Source organism: Nilaparvata lugens, chromosome 8 (genome assembly GCF_014356525.2).
Source record: "Nilaparvata lugens isolate BPH chromosome 8, ASM1435652v1, whole genome shotgun sequence".
Classification (NCBI taxonomy): Eukaryota; Metazoa; Arthropoda; class Insecta; order Hemiptera; family Delphacidae; genus Nilaparvata; species Nilaparvata lugens.
In genome coordinates this window covers 29,918,873-29,942,668 of record NC_052511.1, presented here as the reverse complement: position 1 = coordinate 29,942,668, position 23,796 = coordinate 29,918,873, and the positions used below count along the sequence as shown (strand labels likewise).

The window sequence follows — 23,796 nt, the reverse complement described above, 5'->3', positions numbered from 1 at the left end:
GTTATGTACAAAGGATCTCGAAAACGGCTCTAACGATTTTCACGAAATTTGGAACATAGTAAGTTTATGATATAAAAATTCGATTGCACTAGGTCTCATCCCTGGAAAAACTTGCTGAAGGACATGAAGAGGATAATTCATCCTTGGAAAAACAGATGATAATTTCGTCGTCTGTCGAAAAAGAAGATGCGTGTGTGGGAGAGAGACAGATTTATTTCCAGCTGATCAATCAGTCAGCGAGAAATATAGTTTAGAAAATTCAATCCACTTGATCAAAAAAATCTGATTTGTTGACATGACAATATGATAATCCTTATAAACTGAAGTGTATCATAATTATTATCAAAGTTGATCATTATTTGACAATTTTAAGTGATTAGTGAGTGTTATTTTGTTATTCAATTTGGTTTGTAAATAATCTTAATTAGAACTTTTTTGTTTTCAAATGTTTCGACTGAAAATTGAACCTGAATTCAAGTGTATGTAACATAACCTACTTTCTGGACTATTTATAGTGTATAAATCAAAATTCGGGGAAGAAACAGTTTTGGGCTGTGCCTGTTAGTCCTTCCCCAATCATTTTAATGAATTAATTGTGTTCGGTTTATCAATAGTCAATAAATAAATAACGAGCGAAGCTCGGTGCCCCGATATTATTTTTTTATATCTGGTTATTTTTATATCCTATTATATTGAGCCAGCAATCTCTGTAAGTTTATATTCTTATTTTTAGTCATTTATATTTGTTTATATCTGGTTATTTGTGTTCAACGGATCCACTTTTAATGGATAGTAGCTGAGAGAATATTAGTGAAGGACATAGAGAAACAATAGTATAAGTAGATATCCCATGGTATGGAGTGTTTATGTCGCAGCTTTTACTGTTATCTAAAGCTGACAGTCCACGTAGTTCTTTACTGTGAAGCATTATGAAGCTGGTAGTCTCTCATATTGTGCCGTTCATACACTCTTACCCGGTCAAAACAGTAAAAATCGACAATAATAGACAGTAATCGGCTTGATATAACAGTAAAAGTTGCGACATAAACGCCCCATACCATGGGATATCTACGTACGCTATTGTTTCTCTATGGTTTGGAGGAGTTATATGAAGAGAGAGAAGAATAGAAAAAACTTGGAGTATGTTTGGGTGATCATGAGAGGAAAGGTGTTGAATAGATGAGTGGAGGAGAACTGAGGGGATGTATAGGATATTTGGAGGGGGCTTTCAGATGAGAAGTATTGAAGAGGATTGAGAAGAAGGACGGGGAAGGAGATTTGGAGGGTTGGTGAGAGGAAGAATGAGGTGGTGTGGAAAAGGCTTGTCGCCGTAAAGTCATAAACTCATAATAACGAACTGCTAGCTTTTCGCAGCTCAATTATTTCGCTCCTGTTGGCGCTTGTCGCTCCGCTACGTGCCGCGTCGCGTATTTAACGCTCGCGCGTATTGAGTGCGCTTTCTTCGCTGCCGCTGCTAATTGGCGTAATTAACGATAATTTCCTGCCAAAACGGCGTAGAGGCGAAATTGAGGTGCAATTATTACTGAGTAAGGTGGAGTGAGGTTCGGATTCACTTTTACTTGTCAGGTGAATTAACCGATACCAATCAATACAATATTCTATCCACGTCACACTGTTCTGGAAACTACTTATTTCTGGTCTTTTTTTAACGAAAGTTGCGCGTTCCTGCTTTTGACTAGAACCTGTTTGTGGGTTTGTATGTTCGACGATAATCGGTAAAACGTATGTTTATCCGTTCATTATCAACTTGCTTTCACCATTTTGTTTTATATTCCGATTTCATTCCAAAATAAATATAACGGGCAATATGAAAAATTCAATTCCAAGTTGTTTATGGTATGAAATAATCAATCTCTATAATATAGAATATGCAATCTTGTAGCATAGAAAAATTATATTGTTTTTTATAAGCTTATAGGTTACAAAATAAATGTATTTAGTAGCAGCGTTTACATTTGAGTAGAGAACAACTTTCTCTCAGTTAATATAAAAGGAAACTGCCTGCCAGCTACTTGCTCTCAGAGTGCTCAACAACTTTATTGGACTAAAATCGTGTAACGACTCATTAAATCCACTTGCATAATTGATTACAAGGCCTAAGAAGAAATTGATAACATCGTGAATTATTCCAGCCGTTTTTCTCCGCTGAAATGACTCACTTTGTCCAACCTTTTTCTAGCCTTTAGCCCTTCTCTCGTCAACCTTTCGGCTGCTCAATCTATTGTACAAACTCAATTATTCTCTCTATAAAATTGAAAGTGTGTCAGCCCCTGTTTAATGAGAAATTATAAGCGGACGAAGTTCGCTTGCGGATGAAAAGTTGAAACGAAGAATGTCTGTGAGAGAGATGGGAATAGCGAGTTCATTAATGAGGAAGAGAGCGAAATTGAAATGGCAATGCCAGCCAGCAACCCTAATGTAGGAAGGATTAAGGGCTGAATTTACTGTTCAGTAAAGTCATAAACTCATAATAACGAACTGCTAGCTTTTCGCAGCTCAATTATTTCGCTCCTGTTGGCGCTTGTCGCTCCGCTACGTGCCGCGTCGCGTATTTAACGCTCGCGCGTATTGAGTGCGCTTTCTTCGCTGCCGCTGCTAATTGGCGTAATTAACGATAATTTCCTGCCAAAACGGCGTAGAGGCGAAATTGAGGTGCAATTATTACTGAGTAGGTGGAGTGAGGTTCGGATTCACTTTTACTTGTCAGGTGAATTAACCGATACCAATCAATACAATATTCTATCCACGTCACACTGTTCTGGAAACTACTTATTTCTGGTCTTTTTTTAACGAAAGTTGCGCGTTCCTGCTTTTGACTAGAACCTGTTTGTGGGTTTGTATGTTCGACGATAATCGGTAAAACGTATGTTTATCCGTTCATTATCAACTTGCTTTCACCATTTTGTTTTATATTCCGATTTCATTCCAAAATAAATATAACGGGCAATATGAAAAATTCAATTCCAAGTTGTTTATGGTATGAAATAATCAATCTCTATAATATAGAATATGCAATCTTGTAGCATAGAAAAATTATATTGTTTTTTATAAGCTTATAGGTTACAAAATAAATGTATTTAGTAGCAGCGTTTACATTTGAGTAGAGAACAACTTTCTCTCAGTTAATATAAAAGGAAACTGCCTGCCAGCTACTTGCTCTCAGAGTGCTCAACAACTTTATTGGACTAAAATCGTGTAACGACTCATTAAATCCACTTGCATAATTGATTACAAGGCCTAAGAAGAAATTGATAACATCGTGAATTATTCCAGCCGTTTTTCTCCGCTGAAATGACTCACTTTGTCCAACCTTTTTCTAGCCTTTAGCCCTTCTCTCGTCAACCTTTCGGCTGCTCAATCTATTGTACAAACTCAATTATTCTCTCTATAAAATTGAAAGTGTGTCAGCCCCTGTTTAATGAGAAATTATAAGCGGACGAAGTTCGCTTGCGGATGAAAAGTTGAAACGAAGAATGTCTGTGAGAGAGATGGGAATAGCAAGTTCATTAATGAGGAAGAGAGCGAAATTGAAATGGCAATGCCAGCCAGCAACCCTAATGTAGGAAGGATTAAGGGCTGAATTTACTGTTCAGTAATTAAATGTCTCAGGTAAACGACTTTCTTGCAGCTTTGCCATTTTGTGCCCCATTTCGATTCCTGATTTGCTTTTTCAGCTTGTGTCAGCTAAAAGTTTCTGGAAGTTGTTTCTTCCGTTACTGTCTGAAAAATTGTCACAGAACAATAAAGCATTAGGAAGATTGTACGATGGATGAATATCCGATCAGTAACGAATATTCGATCAGTATCGGAGATCATTACTTCGTCCCATAGCCTTGATATTTCTATAAGAAACAGTAATAAGAATAACAATTCATTGGAGAGAAAAAGTTACACAATAAATCAGCTCAAATATTGCATGGCTTCGAAAAAGTAATTATATCATCAAAATAATGTAGCCCAAATATCCTATTATATTAAGCGAGCAATTTCTGTAATTTTATATCTGGTTATCCTATTATAGGGTACTAAGGGCATATGGTAGCTTATAGGGTTGCTTAATACTTAAGCGAGTAATTGAGGCGGTCCACGTAAAAAGGGCGTATAAGCTCATACACCCTTTTTACGCAGATGCTCTATTCGATCCGCCATTTTATTGTGAATCCATGAGACCAGATTTTTAAAAATATCTTGAAAATTGACGATGGTACGCCTGTTGTAAGATGGCTATGAAAGCTGATTTTCGAGTTGAGGTTCCGGTTATCTTTTTAATAATATTAAAATAATTTATGTCATCTCATTTTTCTATTATTATTATAGTGTGTACTACTATGTTTAATATGTAGGCCTATTTGGTCATGGGAAACATAAAAATAATACGTCATCTCATTTGTTTTATATTATTATAGTGTGTACTACTATGTTTAATATGTAGGCCTATTTGGTCATGGGAAACATAAAAATAATACGTCATCTCATTTGTTTTATATTATTATAGTGTGTACTACTATGTTTAATATGTAGGCCTATTTGGTCATGGAAAACATCAAAATAATATTATTTCATCTCATTTGTTTTATAGTGTTATATTATGTTTAATATGTAGGCCTATTTGGTCATGGAAAACATCAAAATAATATGTCATCTCATTTGTTTTATATTATTATTATATTCTAAATAATTATTATTCCTATACATGATAATGGTTTATCACTTACTTTGATTATTTTGTAATGTAAAATGTATTTTTAAATAGATGGAAGTCAAGTTTGAGGAGAGACTCTTGATTTTTTTATGATAGGTAGGTAGCTAAAAAGAATTTTCAGTTCTGGTATTCAGTATAATTTGTTGATCATCACATATTTCAAATTATTATTGGTAGAAATAAAGGTAAATTACTTTGATCATAACCATGTTCACTTTGATTTTTTAAAACCTTTCTAGATCAGAAATGCGTTCTGGCTAAGAAGGGCGTATAAACTACCATATCTTTTTCACTTATTACAGAAGACTGATTTGTCTAATTTTCTTTTAAACTCATTGAATAACTAATGAAATAGTTAAAATATCTATTTTCATTAATATTACAGGGATAATAATTACAATAGCTAAAGGACACAAGAATAAAATATTCTTTTGGCGTTTTCTCAAAACAAGGTTTTTGCTTATATGCCCTTTTTACGTAGACCGCCTCAATTTATGTATTATATATAATTATATATTTATATGGTTATGTGGTTATCTGGTTATCTTCTTATCTGGTTATGTGGTTATATGGTTATATTAATATATATTTATGTCCAACGGCTCTCAAAAACAGCTTTAACGATTTTGACGAAATATACAATATATCGTAGGTCTTTGATAAAAAAATTGGATTGCACTAGATCTCATCCCTAGGAAAACTCGCTGAACGACAATAAAAGGATAATTCATCCTTGGCTGAAACAGCTGTGACTTTCGTCGTCTGTGGATAGTAAAAAAGTGGGTGAGCGAGTGAGTCTGTGGAAAATCGAAATCCCCAAAATTCATGAGACAATACATATAATATAGCCAGCTGTGAAATATAAACACGATGATTTTAGAGAATTGTATTTTTTTATCAAGAAATAAAAATAACTAGCTGGGCCGGCGAACTTCAGACCGCCAAATAGTTATAGTTTGTGTAAAATAAGTTGAGACTTGGCCCTCCATCCGAAAAAATTACAGGGTTGCCAAATCGTGTAAAATTACTACTTTCTTAAATTTCCAATTTAGTCCGGGCGCAAATTTATTTTTTCATTTATTTGCAATACAAATGAGACTAATGTAATAGCATCGGTAGATAAAATAATAAGGACAAATATCATGGATAAGGCATTCCGTGGTCATTTTCGAGTAACTTAACAGCCGTGAAAGATGTCTCAATTTCTTTGTTAGGTCTAGCATAATAAGGATCGTGATGATGATAAGTCGAAATCACAGGCAAACATCTCGGAAACAAGATGGCCGCCAAAATTTTCATGGTTTTGCTATATCGCTTGTATTTCAATAACCGACCGTTCAAGATATGCAACCGTTTTTATTAGACGAAAATATTTTCAAAATCTTCCTCTACAATTTTTGTTCTATGAAAATTTCCTCTGAAACGCATATTTTTTTAGTTATAACCTTCAAAAGCCCAAAAAACGTATTATCTAAATTTGTTTAAATTTCATTCCATTAAAAAATTGTTTGTGCAAGAGATACAGAGAAATTTTGAATCTATGAAATTTAGAACGTTTTTTCAACTTTGGAACGATATGCGCTGTACGTCGAAAAATGAGTTCTCCAGCGCCCTCCAAAGAAAAACCTGCATGATTTCTGGTGCATTTTTTATACGCATGAGATAACAAGCCAGAACTATAAAATCGATATTTTCATGACTACTTTAAGATAGAGACTTGCAAATGATCTCAATCTCTTCGTTACAACAAGACGAATAAGAATATTGATGATGGAAACAACGAAAATATACGACATCATTGAAAAATTCAAGATGGCGGTCATTATTGACAGAAATTTTTATATCGCTTGTTATTCAGTTATTGTGACAGATATCAGATTGGTTTCACCACCAAAGTGTTAAGAATCAACCAAACAATGATGTTAGAGAGAATCATCTCATTTCGACCACTCTTTCCATTATTTATTCAACTTCAAAAAATTGAAACATACATTTTTCGGGGACAATATTTAACTTTCCACTCTGTATATATGTATTCGCAGTAGACAAACACTAGTATTATTGGCACAGTGTTGTAGAATATTTCCAAAGCTTCAAAATGACATCTGGTTAGAGGCTGTAAGTCCATATTTTACGGCTGGAGCGTCATCGGAAAAAGAGTGAAAAGTACTGTTTGCAACGGGAAACACGCTTTCTCCACCAAATGCCAATCCCAACAATTAGAAAACCGTATAACTCATGACTCCTTGAAGGTACAGACTTGGGAATAGTATCAATCTCTTCATAATGATGTGTAGAAAGAGATTATCCACGATAGCAATCTCAAAAATGTTTGTCATCATGAAAAAAACAAGATGGCGGCAAAAATATGTCGATTTTCAAGAAATCGTCTATAATTCCAATAATGTCGAGGATATCGGATCAATTCAGCCATCTGGAAGCTCCAAAATAATCATACTACAATATCCGAAAGATTTATCCAATTCCACCCACGTTTACTATGGTGAATATAACTTCAAACTCTCGAAATAAGATTTTTGCCGCCATCTTGGATTTTTCTATGATGACAAACATTTTTGAGATTGCCATCATGGAAAATCTATTTCCACACATCTTTACGAAGAGATTGATATCAATTTCAAATCTGTACCTTCAAGGGGTCATGAGCTACATGGTTTTCTAATTGTTCAGGTTTTGCATATGGTGAAAAAAGAGTGTTTCCTCTGCAAACAGTAGTTTTTTCTCTTTTTACAATGACGCTTCAGCCGTAGAAGCTGGACTTACAGCCTTCAACTAGATGTCATTTTTAAGCTTTTATAATATTCTACTTCTACAACTCTGTGCCAATAATATTGGTTATTGTTCACTCTGAATACATTTACAAGGTAAAAAATGAAGTTTTGTCCCCAAAAAATCTAATTTGATTAAAAAATAACTATAGGTCGGATGAAAATTATCCAGACATCAATATAAAGGAGACATTCTCCCCGTTAATTTGATATAAAATTATTACGACGACCCAGGATCAGTTCTTATCGGGCAGCCGATGAAGTCGGATCGGAGTTTATCGCTGTCGAAAAACAACTTCTAAGCGTATCTCAGCGTATCGGCCGGTTAGCAGTGAAACACCATAGTGAATTTGATTCGTAGCAGTAATTTTAGTGAAATTTAGTAATCAGTAGAACTTCTACTTAGTAGAAATTAGTAATCAGCAACATGGTGAAGTGTAACAAATGTACAAAGGACATTGCACTGACAAAAGACGGGAGCAGCACGTGTGTGAGCTGCCAGGCACAATTTCATAATTCATTCGTGTCAGTGAATGTGTTACACGTGGTTCAAAAAAATTTTGGAAATGTGTAAAGGGTTCCAGTGAGCAGACAGACACCATAGTTAAACCAACGATCGACTACGAGCCGGTTAATGAAATAATTGTGAAAGCGATTGCTGCCTTAAAAGAGGATATGAAGAACCAGTGGGACGTTAACAACAAGAAATTGGATAGCATACAGGAAGAGATGAGTAGTATGAACAAAGACATTACTCACCTTGAAACAAGAATGGACGAAATAGTTGAAAAAGTGACCAGTACAGAAACAAGGGTGCAACAGCTAGCTGATGAAATTTGTAAATTGCATCAAGAATTAGCCATTGCGAAGAAATGAAATGAAATGAAAAAATTCTTTATTAGGCGGAGTTAGGACTTTCAAGTCCTCTCTCCCACTCAACCTCAACATAACAATTGCAATTAATAAAAAATACAGGGTCACTTAATATATAAATAAAAATACATTAAATAATATCGCTACAAAATAGAAACATAGTTGGAACAAAACAGTCAATCTGCATTAATTTGGACTAAAAAATCAATTAAATAATTCAAGAACAATAGTAAAAAAAGGGATTATTATTATCATTCACACACCATTCACACAGCCCACAAGACCAGTTCCAAGCGCCAACCACAAGCTACCCCCGCAGACCCGCCAACAAAATCCGCTTGACCTCCACCCCAAAGCGAGCACGCCCATCAATGGCCCGGACCGAAGCAGGAAGATTATTCCACAGCCTAAAACCAGTGACAGTGAATGATCTCTCAAAATTCGTCGTTCTATGAATGGGAAAAGCCAGCAGCAAGTTGCCATGCCTTGTTGCACGTTCAGAATCTGAGACAGGAATCTGAAGCTCTCAGACAGATAAGAAGGATATTTGGTTTAGATTATTGAGTGAAGCAGAGTCAATATGTGCAAAGTACGAAGATCATTCAATTTTAGGAGAGATAGCTGTACATATAGAGGTGTAACATGATCAAATTGTCTAGCATTGAAAATAAATCGAATACAATAGTTCTGTGTACGCTGCAGTCGGTTAGAGAGTCATGTCGTTCATGACAGTGTCGCAGTAGCTGAAGTGAGGCAGCACGAGAGTCTTGACCAGCATAATTTTGATGTTGAGTGGAAGAAACAGGGCAAATCGTTTCAAGCTATGGATGCAAGCAAACACCCTCATACAAATAATCTCAACCTGATTGAGCCATGAGAGTGTTTTAGAGATAACAAGACCAAGGTTTTCAACACTCTCAGAATACTCCAACTCAATGCCATTCAACCTCAACCTTGGAACATTCTGAGCTCTGAATCGGTTATGAGTCACAATGATACTCTGTGTCTTACCTTCATTCAATCTCAATGCATGATTATATGCCCAGCCACTAATAGCATCAATGTCAGAACTCATCTGCTCGACACATGCATCAGACTCACCTGCAGAAAAATGTTCATAGATCTGAATATCATCAGCATACAGATGAAATTTGCAGTGTTTTATGTATTTCACGATGTCATCGATGTAGAGAGAGAACAGAAGAGGCCCAAGAACAGAGCCTTGGGGGACTCCTCGGGTTACATTTCTCCATGAAGAGACCTCATTATTGGCCCTGACACACTGTTCACAAGACACTATTCGACACAAGTTCACTGACACTATTCGACAAGTGAGACTCGATCCATTTTACACAACCCTCTCCAAAACCAGATTTCTCAATTTCAGGAGGAGTGGATGATGAACACAGTCGAACGCTTTTGAAAAATCGAATAGTGTCAGAATAGTACCCTGACTACTATCCATAGCTGACCTCATATCCTCAGTAACTCTGAGTAGAGCAGTGGTCGTACTGTGACGTGTGCGGAATCCAGACTGAAAGGTAGACAGCAGATGAAAACGTTCTAGAAAAACTGCTGATGAACAAGTTTCTCTAGACATTTAGACAGAGCTGGGAGAATACTGATAGGCCTCAGATCTGATAATGATTTAACTGAAGAGCATTTGGGCAGAGGTGAGACTAAGGCTGATTTCCAAATTGAGAGAAAAAAGGACGATTCCAAAAATTTATTGAAAATTATTGTAAGAATAGGCAAGGTGGAGGGAAGAGTATATTTGATGAATTTGATAGGTATGCAATCAACTCCAACTGCATTGCTTGTCATTCCCATGATTATCCTCATTACATCAGCTTCAGTCACAGGAGAAAAGGAGAGCTGCTGAGCAGGAGCTACATGAGGCGCCGCTCTTAGCCTGTTCAATTGGTCATGAGCACCGGACAGGTCAACAGGATTATCAGTAAAGTTATCATTGATATCATCTAAATTGGAAGGTATATTATTATGAACATGTGATTTTCCAATACCCAAGTTTTCCAATTTCGACCATACCGTTCTAGTAGGCTGCTTGCCAGAAAGAGAGTGGTAATAGAATCTGACCTTGGCATTTCTAATCTCCTGCTGGGTTTTGTTTCGAAGCCGCTTATACTCAGCCCAATCCACCGCAGATTTTGAGCGTTTGGCTCTACGGAAAACAGCGTCTCTCATCTTCTGTAACCTACGAATTTCCTGGCTGAACCTGGGTGCAGGCTTTTTATTTACTCTTTCCGTAACCATAGGAGCATGCCTGTCATACAAGAGAAGTAGAAAACTGTTCAACCTGTCGACCATCTCCTCAACATAAAACATAAAAGCACTCACATCCAGGCACCTATAATTTCTATATGAGATGAACTCCTGCTTTGGCTTCGGCGGGTGCAGTCTGTGGGCACAGAACACAAGGTCATGTTTGAAGAGCAACTAGATTCACATCAGTGACAGCAACCACATCTAGCCAAGTCTCTGCAGTTGCTGTATGGTGTGTCGCCTGCATTGGCAATATTGTTATATTACAGCTTTTAAACATTGAAATAAAATTTGTACTATTCACAGAAGCTAAATCGAGTAGATTTGTATTGAAGTCACCCATGACAATGACATGTCTATAGTGAGTCATCAAATTCAACATAGATAAATTCAGCAAGTGATCTTATATCAGGAGCTTTATAGCAAACACATACAAGCACATGCACACCACTCACAGAGACATCCAAAAACATGAATTCAGATACATTCGCTACTGAGTTATCAGACACATGTAAAACAGAGACAGGTAGATGAGTTCCACCACTCCACCACCTCCCTTATGCAAACGGTCATTCCTGAACAGCGCGTAGCCTTTCAATTCCACACTCTTATCACCTATGTGTGGCTTCAGCCAAGTTTCAGATACAAGAATCACATCAATCAGCTGGCAATCAAAAATTGATCTGAATTCATCAATGTGACACAAAAGCGACTGGGCATTTACGTGAGCTACCTTCAGCAAGCCAGAGCAATGTGAGAGAGCTTGAGAGAGATCACAAGCCGCCTGAGATGATGGAGCGCGCCGGCCCGGGGAGGCACTGTCAGGGACCACTGCGACACGTCGCGACGGGACCGCGCCAGCAGCGAGCAGAAGGCAAACACAACAGGCATAGCGAGCTAAACATACACACACAACACACACTCAAGCATACAGAGCTATTGAAAATCATCGTGAAGTACAAAAAAAGTAAATATTCCAGGGGGTAAGTCATATTTGACTCCTAAGTAGACTGAGAATAATTCATGATAATTAGTGGGTATCAAGAAAACTATGAGAGTAGAATAGGATAAGCCCAGATTATATTTCCAATATCCTAATGATAAGTTTCCAGATAATGAATTAAAAAATATATACATACATGGATGAATAGAAATATATGAAAGACCGACAAAATTACTATGAAATACTCAGATTTAGCCTAGCTATAAATGGGCCCTCGATTAATAGTAGATATTAATAAATAGATCAATATTATCAAAATAATTCATCTTAGTAAGCCATAAATCCATATATACCTGAAAGAGAAATTGAATTACTATAATCTATATTTATCCCACTTTGAAAGGAATTTGAGAAAATAATACTGATAATAAAATCCTTACAGACAACAATAAATTGATTAGTAGTTGCTGAGCATTTAATAAATATTCAGTAACAAAAAACAACTTCGCAATGACATAAGATCGAGGAACTGATAACGGGCAGAAAAAAAATATGTGAAGAAAGATTGATGAGATAACTTTACTGAATAAAATATGGTAGATCACTGATATCCAAAATAGTCTAGTTGGAATGTTATGAAATAGAACTATGATACGTGAATTGAATGAAAAAAATCCTGATCGATTGTATTAATAAATTGTACAATAAAAAGGTAAATTCGTATGGCTTTTGTTGGTGGGGAGTCCCTTGCGGGAAGGTCCCACCGCCTGAATATATAATTTAAGCCATTAATGGACCTTACGACTGTCATACTTCAGCTGGGACCGACAATTTAACGTGCCCATCCGATAACACGGGAGTGATCTGGTTAAAAAACTTTTGGTATTGAGAGGGTTTGAACCCGGGATCTCTATGATGCTACGCAAGCAAGCACTCTAACCACTAGACCACGGATCACTCTAATTGTACAATGAGTCTATCAGCACATATCATAAAAAGCCTAATTTGAATGAAGCAAAGTGCAGAAGAGAATATGGTTACTCAATGTGGGAAAAAAATTATCTCAATATGTCAAACTAAGATACGCTTTACAACATCAACCGCAAGTTGTCAAGTCTAATTATCATCAGTGCTATTTATCATAATTAATTCAGGGAGTTGGTCCATTAGAGAATCTGAAGCAAGACCAGCATAACATCACAATGCATGATATCCTCACGTCTCTCCATTTGAGAAGAGAGAAGAAAAAATAAAACCATAATTGAGAGAACAAAGTGATAAGTCTATATAAGCCTCCCGCGTAGTCCTGAGTGCAGTCGATATTGACTCATCGATAACTTTCTTGAGTCGATCAGATATTTTTGTCACCAAACCATCGATTATATCATCGTTCGATAAAACTTTAGTGATGCACGCGTCGACAACACTGCCGAGTCAACTTTCGGAGCCATAGCTTTATCAGACCGGACAAAGTTCACAGATAAAGAGCTTTCAATTTTGTTTACTGAATCTGAACGAAGCCTAGATCTAAGATTCTTTGGTGTACTCGACATACGAAAAACAGTTTGCACACACTCACTGCCAAATCCAATCAGGAATTAAAGCACACCAGGAGATCCACAAGAATAAAACGGAAACACTGGTACCACACAATTCAAATTTATCTTATAAAAACCAACAAATACAACGATATTTTAAGGAGCCAAACAGAACTGCTCTTCACTACTCAATCATTACCCCCACTCCTGAAGAAGAGAGTGATTCTCTCCTGAAACGAAGAGAGAAATTCACGATCCTCAAATACAAACTAGAAAAAGCAACATAGTAATTTCCGGCATCCCAATTAAATCGAAAGGGACCAATGTATTTCCCATTATCATTAAGACAGCTGAACTCCTGAAACTCACATACTACCAAACAGACATCAACGCTGCCCATTGGCTCCCAGTCCGGGGGGGGGGGGGCGAGCCGAGATCTCAGTCAATTGTAGTTTCATTCGTGTCAAAACTGGTTAAAAATGAATAGCTCCTCACAAGACGTCACAAAAGATTTCTGAAGGCGAGGGAAATCGACAACGATTTTCCTGACGTCCAAATTTATTTGAATGAACAACTCACTAAGGATACAAGTGTACTATTCAAAACGGCAAGGAGCATGATTAAGGTGAACAAGATGGCTTCCTTGTGGACAAACGATGGACGTGTGATGGCCAAGAGAACTCCAACATCTCGTCCATTCAAAGTGAATTGTCTAAAGGACCTGGAGGAGAGGACTCCACTCGCAACCGCCTCCGAGGATGACGCCGCCCCCATCCAGGCCGACAGGGCGCCGCTACGCCCCACTGCAACCAACACCAACTCAACCGCCAACCTGGTCAAGTGAAGTGAGTGCCGCATCTATAGGCAAATGTCTCCAGCCAAGGTAACAACATCAATTTTCTCAGTTCTTCACTAATATTCCAAAAACTCGAGTAGTGTGATATCAGTGATAATAATATTTTTATATGCATAATTATAAAAAGTAACATATTAGAACGATTGGTGAGAGTGTTTTAAAGATAGCCCATGTGGTGAAATAAACTGAATAAACTATCACTAGCATTTAAACCAATAGATCGTAAAATTCAAGCTATTTACTAACAATAATATATATTTATGTACATTTTTCAAATAATAATCATTTAGCATCATATGTATATATTTGTTACATAATAAGAAGATCTTTATTTTAGGTGGAATTTTATTATTCTCTTTGAACTTTTTAATTTATTGTCCTTTTTTCTCTATGGATTCTTGTTTTTCAATTATTGTTTCAACATCATATTTATTTAATATTTATATAGACTTATAAAATTATAATAATAATTTTGTCCTTACAGATGTGTTGTGAGTGATGTTGTCGTACTTTTCCATAATGAAAACACAAATTTGAAACTGTCAACCACTTTTTATTATTATAATATATACAGAACCAGGTTTCGTGGCTTTACCAGCCACATCTTCAGCTGTTTGTTTACAACTACTGTCTACCCAAGAGAAAATGGCGGAGGAGGGAGTGAATAGGTGAGTAGGTAGTTGGAGAGGCTTGATATTATTTAGGTAGAGGAGTGAGTGGCTAGAGAGGCTAGCTCTCCCTGGTGTTGAGTTCAAAGTCGAGGTATGGCTAGGTGTTCTAAAATGGTGGAAAGATCATTTACAATTTTTTTTTATTCAAAGTTGTTCAAAAAACAATGTTACACTTGTTGATGGTTGGAATAATTTGAACTAACAGAATAAATTTATAGTAATATGAAATTTGGTAATCTGCTGGCTTCTGACCTTATATACAGGATGATTCATAATTATGGTAAAATATTTTGATACGTGATAGTAGAGGTAGAAATGAGAAAAAAAGTTCATATAAACATATATCCATAAACGCTTCATTATCGAGCTATACAGAGTGAAAGATTTCGCCTGGAATTCAGTTCCTCTGGTGAAATACACTGATGCTGAACAGTTTGGGGACCAATTTTTGAAAAACTTATGCTGGAAATATATGGAAAAATATCTGAAAAATTGAATAAAACTAGTCTGGAAGCTGTTGTGTGAGTAGTTTTTGAGAAAAAAGTTGAAATATGCAAAAAATCTAAGTAGAAAAACACAGACTTCTACGTTTGATACCCAATAACTTTCTTTAATGACCAGTAAACAAATAATTTTTCGCAATAAAAATTGTAGAGAATTTAATTCTGAAAAGAATTATGTGAGCTGTGTGAACTAAATTAAAATAAAAGTTGAATAAAATGTATTCTTATGTATCTAATGTATCATTACACCACAAAAATTTGCTGTTTTATGAGGAGAGAACTAATAACTCATAGGTTGTAGCTGATTGCAAATAAAATATTCGGTTTTTAGAGAAAAGTTTTTTTATATGAAAGTAGCATATCTAAATGACATTAATCTTATACCAAAAGATTAGTAGATCATGCCATTAAGCCTGGGAGGAAGCTCGAACAGAAGTAGATGATCTCCTATGATTTCTGCTCAGATGTTTACTGAAAACTGATGTTGTGGAAGATTAGAATTGATGGAATGAGGATTCTCAGCTGCCCAAATATGTTGCTTGTGGACGTTAACGATAGCTGTTCTTGTAAAGTGTGCCTCGTCGGTAAATAAAACGGTTGTTAAAAAGTTTGGGTAAACAAGTTTCACTAAAAACCATCGGCAAATACCAGCACAGGGAATACAGTCTCGTGGCAATAGAGTATGAACTTTCTGGAGGTGATGGATGTGATTGTTGCTATTTTAGTATCCTCCAAATAATAGATTGGTTGACATTAAACTGCACTGACAATTCTCTTGTGCTCTTCTCTGGATGTTCATAAATTTCATTAGGAACTTGTTCTTCTAACTCAACAGTCATAGTAGATCGGGGTCTGCCTGCATAAATGTGCTCTTCGGATATTAAAGAATCTGTTTCAGACAGACGTTGATGAATAGTGGAAAAACCTTGAGCTTAGACATACTAGGTTAGGAAAGTTCTCTTGATACAAACGTCTTGCTTCAGTACTATTACAGTAGTGTCCCATTCCATACATTAAATGCATGTCAGCTAATTCGGAGTATGAATAATGTCTAAGATTACCTGCCATTTTTTCAAAAGTTAACACTCAACACAAAAGCAAAGTGGACTGGTTACAAATAACTGGTTAATAGATTAAACAAAAAACACAGCGCGGTTACAGTAGGCCTAACTTACAGTTTGTTTTTCTTTTTTTGTTCAACAGTGAGCTGAAATATTTCTGAAAATAATTTTCAGCTGATAATTTCTTTTGAATATCTTCTCATTTAAAACATAATGAATCAGCTGTTTTGGAACAGCTGTTATTAAAATCCATGTTTCATTTACAATCAGCTACAACCTATGAGTTATTAGTTCTCTCCTCATAAAACAGCAAATTTTTGTGGTGTAATGTACTACATAAGAATACATTTTATTCAACTTTTATTTTAATTTAGTTCACACAGCTCACATAATTCTTTTCAGAATTAAATTCTCTACAATTTTTATTGCGAAAAATTATTTGTTTACTGGTCATTAAAGAAAGTTATTGGGTATCAAAAGTAGAAGTCTGTGTTTTTCTACTTAGATTTTTTGCGTATTTCAACTTTTTTCTCAAAAACTACTCACACTACAGCTTCCAGACTAGTTTTATTCAATTTTTCAGATATTTTGCCATATATTATTTCCAGTATAAGTTTTTTCAAAAATTGGTCCCCAAACAGTTCAGCATCGGTGTATTTCACCAGAGGAACTGAATTCCGGGCGAAATCTTTCACTCTGTATAGCTCGCTAAGAAGCGTTTATGAGGATAAATGTTTATGTGAACTTTTTTTCTTATTTTTACCTCCACTATCACGTATTGAAACCCATCATTTACCTTTTCTTACCATTTTTCTTTTTTTTTTGTTGGAAGACCTATAGAAATTTATTTTATCTAATGATGCTACATGTTGCATAATATTATAAGCGTCAATACCTTATTTTTTTCCAACTAAATATTGAGTTATATTGTTGTTATTTTATTTGACATATTTGTCCATTCATGGCCGTGAACATAGCTCTGCTATTTATCATCTGATTTCCTTATTCTTCATTATTTTGATGTAAATTTTCGATGTACTCATTCTCCAAGTTTGTTAGTCCACTATAAATAACATTGCACATATAAAATATATAGTACAGCTGATCTACAGCTGAGTGGAATGTGGTGTCCTCAAATGAGGACAGTGGTAAGAACAGCAGTAAACCTGATCGCTAGGATTTCTAACCTATAAACCTGCTTTATAGGTTATGAAAGCATTACAACACAATTGTTATTGTTGATATTGATCTGCAGTATTTTGATTCAAATGAACTACATTCCCTAGTGGAAGTGATCAATAGAGATCAATAAAAAAAATGTATTGATATCAATAGGTATTTGGGCCAATACACATCAATAGGTATCAATGGATATGTATTGGCCCAAATACCTATTGATATCAATACACATCAATAGGTAGCCATGGATATCAATACATAACCAGCTGTATTGATATCAATACAGATCAATAGCCATCTATAAGCAGCCTGTCTCCTTTATAGAAAAAATCCTCTTTTAAATCTAGGAGAGCAGCTTAGGATGAAGATAACATTTGCAAGGATTATAATATTTTAACCCAGCTGCAACTGGCATCAGACAAGAGAGTATACCTGTTTAATTATCTATAATGAATATAAGTGAATTGGATTCAGTGAATAGATGTCTATTGACATATTGATGAAAAATTAAGGGATGTAAATAGTTGAGACATAAATAATGTGAGAAGTTTGTTTATTAAAATAACTTATATGCATGTCATTTATTTATTAAGAAAGGTCCTTATTGGGGTGCTCCAGAATACTTTAATCTCTTCCTGTTCAAAGTAGCAATTTTTTGAGCTACATACTGGTTTATGTTACTGCACCTCAATTCAATCTCAATTTTTGAAGCATTCACATTTTCCTCCAGGATCCGGTGTTTGAACATTTCTAGAACAAATAACAGTTCAAAGTATACAATCTTTACAAATTAGAAAATAAGGATTTTATTTCCTGAATTAATCTGCTAGCAAATTTATTTAATAATCTAAAAATGTATTTAAATATGCATGACTCTCCCTCTCCTGAAAAAAAAGTCCAAGATAATACAAGAGCGTTTTTTTCACGTGAAAATTATGTCCTCACAGTTTTACATTATAACGTCATATTCTGGTGGAAAAGTCGAGAAAATCACATTTTTTCACGTGAAAAAAGTGTAAATGTTCCAACTTTTCACGTGAAAAGTACGTGAAACTGAAACTTGAAAATAACGTATTTTTTTGTTTCTACATTTTCACGTTATACTGAACATGTATACTGAACTCTCAGAAAAGAACATGAATAAAACGGTTTTTTCTACATTTCTAGTCCCACATTTGGTTATTTCTTTCGCATGAGAATTTACAAAAATTCACATGAAAATAACGTTTTTAAAATACATTTTTACAATATTTTATCGTGAAAAGATGGAGAAGGATTACCTTAATTATTCTGAATAAATAACCTTTTCAATTCTTTATTTTTACATTAAAAAACTATAAATCTTATAAAACTTTTGAATAACCACAATAAAATGTGAAGTAAATTCTCTACCCTAACTTTACAATAATTTTACACAAAACTGAATAAAAATTTAATTCAACTATAAAGCCCTATTCAGACAAATGGATTTTTCCTAGTAAGTAGTGATATATGCAATCTAACAGCTGGACACTATAATTACAAAAAGAAAGCTCATTTTCTTCTGTAATCATTCAACAGCTGACAAATTTCAAAAATGTTTCATGTAAGCTTCTTTTTTCAGCTGTTGGACTTTGTATCAGCCATTTGCTTGTATTAGCTTTGCATCACCAATGGGAAAAAACCATAAATGTCTGGATGGCCAATAGGGAGATTTTTGCTTTAATAAAATGGTGAAACAACAATAATTTATATTAAAATTGAATTTATTTTCAAAACATCACAGTCTTCAACCCTTCAATAAGTTGGAGACTGTTGTAGATATAATACTGTAACTTTCAGGATAAGTTATTGGTCGAATACTCCACCTTTTGACATACAACTGAATTTCAACTCATCATAAGGGGGTTTCTTGGGGGTTGTAAATCAAAGATTTTGAATGTAAATACCCATTGTGTATCATCTTAAAAGCCTTCTCAAAACGAGAAAGATGAAATCAATAAAAATCTTCTATGATAATTTTATCCAAAATCCATAGGAGTGGCCGTAGTCGAGTGGATCAGATGCTGGCTTTATGATTCAGAGGCCTGGGTTCAAATCCCGGCCCGGGCCAAGATATTTATCTTGGGCCACTCCCGTGTTTCGGATGGACACGTTAAGCCGTCGGTCCCGGCTGCCTAAAAAGCAGTCGTTAGGTCATGTCAGAGGCCCTGAAATTGATCAGTTGCGACCTGAAAACTCTGACACCCAGACCTGAGCCAGCCAAGTCACTCGATATTATTATTATTATTATCCAAAATGGCGGCTGATTGAAGTTTTGGTTTTTAAAGAAATAATTGATAAAATTCAATCAGCCGCCATTTTTGATAAAAGTATCATAGATTTTTATTGATGTCATCTTTCTAGTTTTAAAAAGGCCTTTATAATGATGTATCACACAATGGGTGTTTACATTAAAAATATTTGAGTTATAACCCCTCATTTCTTTACAAACTGTAACTTCAATCAGCCACCGTTTTGGATTCAAGTTTCATAGTACATTTTAATTGATGTTATGTTTCTTGTTTCTTGTTTTAAAAGGCCCTTCAAAATAATGTACCACACAATAGGCGTTTACATTAAAATTTTCCAGTTAAAACTCTTGAGTCACCATATTATACATTCTGAACCTAGTCTACCCCTTATGAAGGGGTTGAAATTCAGTTGTACCATACTTCAAGAGTTAGAGTATTTGACCAGTAACATATCCTGAAAGCTACAGTATTATATCAACAACAGTCTCTAATTTATTGAAAGGTTCCCTTACATATGACTCACCCGGTATGATTACTAACTTATAATGATTAGCACAAGCCTAGAGCTCGATATCACCCATAAAAAAAATTGTTTGACTTTATATTCTGTTTTAAATTAATCAAAATTGAGACTTACTTAGATTTCTCTTTGCTGGTAAACCGAGTTTTTGGAGACTTCAGCCAGTATTTGATAACCGTACTGCTTCTATGTCTTTTTCTTTTGTGTTGGAAAATTTCATCACCACAGCTCCTATCAGAGATGAAACAAAAGTTTACTTATAATTAAACATATTTCAAATAATATTTTTTGACTAGAAAATTGGAAAAACACACATGTTACAAACACACAGTCTCACTCTTTCTTATTATATAAAATATATATTGCTGAAATGAGAGGACTACACCGATAGTTTTTCTAAATTGGAATAAGATATAAAGCTGTTAATATAAATAAATGAATCAATTGCTTGCTGGAATAAGTTTAAATAAAGCCTGCTGGTCCAGAAAACAACTGAATAAATTTTAATCTATCAATCCACAGTCATATATTATTGATATTAAGTTCATTATAATAACATGAGTGTAGATTAGTTTGTGGTGACTTCAATTACTTAGGCTAGGCTAAATAAAAAGTTCTGTTACACATCTAAATTTATATGTACCAGCATATAACCCTGGAATGTGTCTGCCTAGAAATATAATCATCTTATTTCCAGCAATGATAAATTCAAGAGGCTTTTCTCTTATTATTATTAAGTTATGCCTTAAATAATACGGTATTCAGTGTTGTGTTATAAGGTTATGTTATGCGTGGCCTTTAATAGTCTTTTGAAAGGTTATCACTTAAATATATGAGTATTTAGACCTATAATAAATTTATTCTTTCATTTTACGGTACATCAATAAAAACAAAATCACTCGACTTACCTATATTTCCTGGATAAAATCACAAAAATTACTGTTGTCCTTCACAAAAAACCGTTGGTCCTTGTGCAATGTGCATCGTGTCGTGTCATCGATCATTCTATCGATAGACCTAAAATGTCGATATAATATTATCAATACATCAATAAATAATAATTATCGACTATTAATAATTACATATCCTCAAACATCATCTACAAGTAAAAGTAAAATACAATCCTGATTTCTACATTTTTGAATGCAATAAAATCAGTTTTCCCCGGGAAAAAGTGAGAATTAGTTTGATATATTGATTGTAAAGACTTTGATATTTCCATTTCACAGTATCAATATTATTGATAATATATCAATATTTTCATTCGATACCATAGTAATGGTGGCAATTTCAAAATTATTGACAATGTTACTGTTATTAAAATATTTGATATTAATTTAAGGTGGAGATTATTGATTTTTTATGGGGGGACATTTGTGCTTGACACTGAAATAATCTTGGAAATGATAAAATAATAGGTTGTTATTATTTGAATTGAAACCCCAAAAATCATTTCAAAGTCTGTGTGAGTAATTCTGGATACTGCATGATTTTCCTCATAAACTGTGATCTAATTTGAAAAAGTGTTATAACTTTTCCAATTCTGAATGGAATCATTTTAAATTCTAGGACAAGGTTGATAATATGAACAGAAACGTCCATGAATTTTTACAGAATTTTACATGATGAACCAAAATTTTTTTAAATTTTAAACATCAGTAGCATGTTAACGGCACGTCTGCCAGGATTTTCACATGGGACAAAAAGTGCTGGAAATTCACTTCTACACCCGAATCAGTCATCAAAAATACATTGTTTCGGGAAAATTGAAAATCTGCCAAAATTATTCAGTTTTAAAGTGCATTTAAAATTACCGCAATCCATGGACTCCTATTGATATCACTAAACTTGAAGTGATATCAATATAAGTTCATTGTTGACTGTATTCACCGTGATTTCTATTGGTATCCATGGATTTCTATTGATATCCATGAGCTTCTATTGATATCACTAAACTTGCAGTGATATCAATATAAGTTCATTGACTGTATTCACTGTGATTTCTATTGGTATCCATGGATTTCTATTGATATCCATGAGCACGTATTGATATCCATGAGCACATATTGATATCAATAGAGTTTTTCTATCGATTTCTATGGATCTCTTCCACTAGGGTCCCCAATCACATTCACCGTCAAATTACCTTTGTGTATGAAATATTAAGCCGTTCTTGGACTTTTCACCTACTCTGTATAATGTATATTTATGTGTATGATCACTATAAAAAAATAATCATGTAACATTTGAAATACATTTATTGATTTAATCCACTGAATTATTCTTATAATACTTGTGATGTTGCAAGTGATAACATTCTAAAATGAAGTGACTGAAATTCTAAAGTTCTTTTCTTGTTTCTATGTCACTCAAGTGAAGATCTCCATTTCGGATGCATTTTTCTATACTATCTGGAAGTTATCCATTACCTTTCAGCCTCTCCTATGATTATATCAGCCTCTCTTATGATTATTTCATGTCGGGTCACACCTGATCATATGATATTGACTCGTCTAGCAGACTAGTCGTGGCACTTGCTCATGAAATTTGCGCCTAGCCTTACGATTAAAAGAATGTGTATAAAATGGGGATCGTTACTTGATTGAATGACTTGACTTTTAAAACAATAGAATATTAGTGATTTGAATGAAAAATATGAGGCAAAAAATTGTTCTCATTAGTACCACTAAAATAGTTTTCTTTCACTCTTTTCCCACCACAGCTCATGTAAGTAATGTTCAGATAAAGTTATCAAAGGTTTCATTTCACGTTGAAGCTGATATAAATTTCTCTTTTTTCTCGTTTTGATCATATCCTTTCAATGCAGGAATCGTGATTCACAGGGTTATAAGCCAGAGCTATAACTCTGTCTTACATTTTCAGTAAAGGAGCTTTTCTGCTTCTATAAAATTTTGCCACATTACATGCTTTGCCCTTTTACTCAATTCAATGTTTTTACTCTAATGAGGTCCGTATACTTTCAGCATAATAACAGTCGTAAGGCTCATTGACGGCTTAAATTATATATATTCAGGCGGTGGGACCTTCCCGCAAGGGACTTCCCACCAACAAAAGCCATACGAATTTACTTTTTTACTTTCAGAATGCATTTTCAACACTTTAAAATGGATATCTGTGTCATTTAGTCACAGCTTAATGATAATGTTGATAGTAAGTTATTATGATCGTTATTTTTAGTTATTACATACCTATGCACTAACTTCGTCCAGCTTTCATCTTTCATACCTTTGATGGGACTTCTTTCAAACCTGTATCGTGTGACTGACAAATAGCCTGTACTAACGAATTTTTATGTGTTTCAAGATTGAAAATACTGTATTTTTGAAAATTAGAAGCGAAAATCTAAAGTTTGAGGGTCTTAATTTATAACCTACAACGGTTTGGTAGACCATGTTCCTCCAAAAACTCTTGAAACAATATATTTCTATTGCATTATTTTTCAAAAAAATTCTCTAATTTCTCATGAATATTTTGTTTGGCTCAGGGATGAGACTAACAAGCTAAGAAGAAGAAGAGTTCGTAGGAACACCACTAATACTACTGTTGCCCCGAGCATGCTATCT

At 34.7% G+C, this 23,796-nt stretch overlaps 1 long non-coding RNA gene across 1 annotated transcript; it reads right to left on the bottom strand.

The window, feature by feature from the left end:
• Nucleotides 1–18,077: 18,077 nt before the first annotated feature.
• Nucleotides 18,078–21,267, bottom strand: LOC111058567. Its single transcript, XR_005572032.1, has 3 exons — nucleotides 21,121–21,267; nucleotides 20,330–20,443; nucleotides 18,078–18,169 (listed from the first exon to the last, which is right to left on the bottom strand). It is a non-coding gene; the product is annotated as an uncharacterized LOC111058567 (long non-coding RNA).
• Nucleotides 21,268–23,796: the final 2,529 nt, after the last annotated feature.